This window comes from Alligator sinensis, unplaced genomic scaffold (assembly GCF_000455745.1).
Source record: "Alligator sinensis unplaced genomic scaffold, ASM45574v1 scaffold502_1, whole genome shotgun sequence".
Classification (NCBI taxonomy): domain Eukaryota; kingdom Metazoa; phylum Chordata; order Crocodylia; family Alligatoridae; genus Alligator; species Alligator sinensis.
In genome coordinates this window covers 798,394-802,149 of record NW_005841896.1, presented here as the reverse complement: position 1 = coordinate 802,149, position 3,756 = coordinate 798,394, and the positions used below count along the sequence as shown (strand labels likewise).

Sequence of the window (3,756 nt, the reverse complement as noted above, 5' to 3'; positions counted from 1 at the left end):
GGAACACTTGTATACAAAAGGAATACAATGCCTCCAGGACCTGCCTGACTATAAAGGGGAGAAGGAACCTGTTTTCCAAAAACCTGAGGAGGTGGCATTTCCAAAAAGTCTCATCACTTACCTAGTTCAGCACTGACTGAAGCACTTACACAGATGCAGCTTCTCGCTCTGTATGCTGCCATTCAGCAATCAAAATGGCACAGACTTCCTATGGGGCTATCAATCCAGGGAGAGGTTTTGCTGATGTCAGGGACTAAGATTTCTTAAAGAAAGTAAGTTTCCCTTTTCATGCTTGCATACCCATCTCTAAAGTCAAAATTCTTGGGCTGAACAAAATAGTAATAAACATTAAAATATTTTACCTGGAAAAAACAATGAGGACCATTTTCACTGACAGTAGATATTGGTCAGTCCCGCGGATTACTTATAGCCCTGTTTCATGCAAGGCTTTAAACATACAATTAACTTTAAGATTAGGCCTATAGGTTGTCATAAATCAGAGGCCTTTGGGAACTAGGGATTTTATCCAAAGTCCAAAAGACACAAGATGCAGTGACTGACTTCAACTGGCTTTGCAGCACTCCTCAATGGACAGAACCTCTAAAAGGTGCACAGTCTCATGGCCCCATTCTCTGAACTCAAGCCAGGTTGCTCTTTCAAGAGGCAAGATGGCATAAGGCGATTCTAAGTTATATTATAAGATGTTTCTCAAAGCGGTCATTCTTGCAGAAATTCCTGACTCAGTCATCTAGAAATGATAAAGTACCGAGGCAGCAAATTGCTAAAAGCATGCTCCCAAATCCCCAGCATTAAAGAGCCTGGCACAGGGTCCTAGACCAGGTTCTTGGTTGCCTTTCACCATATAGGGCGACTTGTGCTTGTGGAAAATTAATTAAAAACTGGGTGGTATCATTTTGTACTTACTTCATACATCTGCAAATGTTTACACAAGATGCAGGACAGCAAGAAAATCAGGTCTAGTATTAACAGTACCATAAAGCAGCCTGCAGTCATGCAAACATAAAACAATAAAGCTGGAAGGGACCCTCAAAAGGTCATGTAGTCTGAACCGCTGGCTCAAGGCAGAATCATCCTTATCTAAACAATTCCAGACAAATGGTTGCCTAACATCATTTCCATCTGCTTTCTGCTCACTTTTATATTTAATCAAAGCAGCTGATGATCTTTCTCCCAATAACGTTAAAAGTTGGTGGCATTTTTTTGCCAGTGCCTCATCATCAGACTTTGATGGTGATGTAATGGCTTCCCCAAAGCATGTTTGTCATACACAGAGCTCAATCAGAGGAAACCGAAGGCTTTTAAAATCTGAGAATCGCAACTGCCACTGGGCTAATCAGCAGGTGCCTGTGCTGTTATAACAGCCATGCAGAAACACGGCTACTAAATGAATACAGATGAATCTATTTCTGGATCAAAACCTGCTCACTGCACGTCACATCTCTGAAAAAGCAGAACCCTTTTTTGTCCATATTAGGTATAAAACCTTTTCTAAAGGCATTGAACGATTATATCAAGCATGTGGGATTTTGGTTAAAATCATTGTGTCAAATCTGCAAGAATGTCGAAGCCATGCCAGGAGTCTTGGACAGCAACCAACCAAGAACTGTCTTACCGAGCGCCAGTAAAAACATCACATTCCTGGGTCATCTATAAGACCAGAAACAATAACTGCTCTGAGTTTAGTCAAAGGCCCTGCCTTATGAAATATTATTCCCTTCAAACATCTGAAAGGTTACATGTCTCTGATTTTATGAGTGCTGGGCATCTTCACTGCTCACATCCATCACATATGATGCCCTTTTACTTTAGAGATTTCTCATTGCAAATAGTAGAGCCTCCCTGGTGCACACAAATCATCATGAAGAGCCAAGGAGCAAATGTCTCAAGGCTGGAGATGCTCCAAGGGGCTGGATTTCTCAAGTGAAATTACTGGCCTTCTTTAACAGTTCTAACATCAGGAGCTGCTGTGCAAATCCCAGACATGAGCTTACATCAGGGGTGGGCAAAAGATGGCCACAGAAGCTGGATCCAGCCCGCCAAGGGATTTTATCTGGCCCACAGTGGGCCCCTCAGCCCTGGTGTGGGAGGCAGCCTGTGCTGCAGCACAGGCAGCTGGTCCTGCTGCCCCAGACACACAACAGGGCTGGAGCAGTGCGGTGGCTGAACTTTGCTTCCTGGCAGCCCCTGCAGAGGTAGCTCCTTCCAGCTGCCACTGCCAGTCTCCACTGGGGACGCCAGACTTGGCCCGATTGCTTAAGCACCCCAGCCTGTCCACCTTGCACCCACTGCTGGGGGTGCCAGATGGAGTGGGTGGGCAGGGTCTCCATAGAGATCTACCAGGGACCTGTGTGGGCAAGGAGCACTGGGTCAGGTAGATGGGATGGGGCTGCAGGCAAGCAGGGAGTGGTGTCCAGGAGTGGGTTCAGGGAGCTGGACAGAGTGGGCGGGCTGGGATCTTGGGGTGGGGACAATGCAAGGCCAAGGCCTGGGGGCCAAGGCAGAGCCATGATCTGCTGCCCCCATGTCCCTGCAACAGGTACCGGTTCCACAGGCAGCAGCATGCCAGGAACAGATTGTGGCTCTGTCCTGGGCCCCAGCCCCATACTGTCACTGGCCCAAGATCCTGGCCCCTGCCTCCACTCCTGCTCTCAGATGCTGCTCCCTGTGGCCCGTGACCTTGTCCCATTTGCTCAACTAAAGCATGCTCTGCCTGCAGGGGTCCCAGGCTGGTCTCCACAGAGACCCTGGAGCTGGGATAACTGGGTGGCGACAGCACAGGACTGGGCCCCGGGGCAGAGCCACTTAGGGAGTTTTGGTGAGCTTTGGTGAGTGGTGGGGCCTGACCAGGCCCTCAACAGCTCACCAAAACTCCCTCCTCCTGCCCAAATAATTGCCCACCCCTGGCTTACTGAACCTGACCCTGCCCAACCCACTGTACTCACAGGTATCCTCTGGTTGAGGGAGACTTTCACTGCAGCTTCACATAACAGATGTAGCACCTGCTTATCACAGCAAACCCCAGGAAAACACTATAAGCATGTTTATTGCCCTTATTGAAGATGAGGTACATCTAAACCTTCCTGGCCATGCAACCCCTCAGCCTCCCGGCTTGAGTCACATCCCTGCATCCGTGTGGTCCCTGACCCTTAGAGCGGGGTCCATTCCTCTAAAAGCCAGGTGGTGTATTCATCATGGCCCAATTGCAGAGGTCACCCCAGGGGACAGCAGCTGTAACTCACAGATGGGGACTACATGATAGCTATAAAACTGTGAGCCATGCAGCCTGCTGCTTGCTTGCCCCTGCTACGGACAGACCCTTTCTGAGTGTGCCTACTGGGCAAGGAGCAGTTGGGAGTCATCTGACCCTGACTCAGCCTGCGTGTGGTCTCCACTGCCTGCATCCCAAAGGAAAGGGAATGAAGGATTTGGTGTTTTGTTTTTACAGGTCCCAATGCAATAGTCTTACTCTACTTGCAAGACTTCTAATGAGCCTCACTAACAACAGGAGGCTGGTTCCCAGGGGGATGGATGGATCTACACAGCCAGGAACCGAGTTGTGAGACAGAGGGTTGCAATCACTTCTCCGGGGTTTCTGCTAGTTTCCTCGGTCAGTAAGGAACTGTGTTGTACAGTGTCTAGTTTGGAGTTTGCTAAGGCAACATCTGCTTTCTCCTCCACTGTGGGACTCCACTGGACCTAAAAAGGATCCTGACATTTCCTGTTTTAAAACAGGCC

General features: G+C 48.6%; 1 protein-coding gene across 8 annotated transcripts in view; it reads right to left on the bottom strand.

The window, feature by feature from the left end:
* ST5 (suppression of tumorigenicity 5) overlaps positions 1–3,756 on the bottom strand; it is a 236,646-nt gene that overhangs the window by 54,185 nt on the left and 178,705 nt on the right. The gene's annotated exons all lie outside the window — the stretch shown is intronic.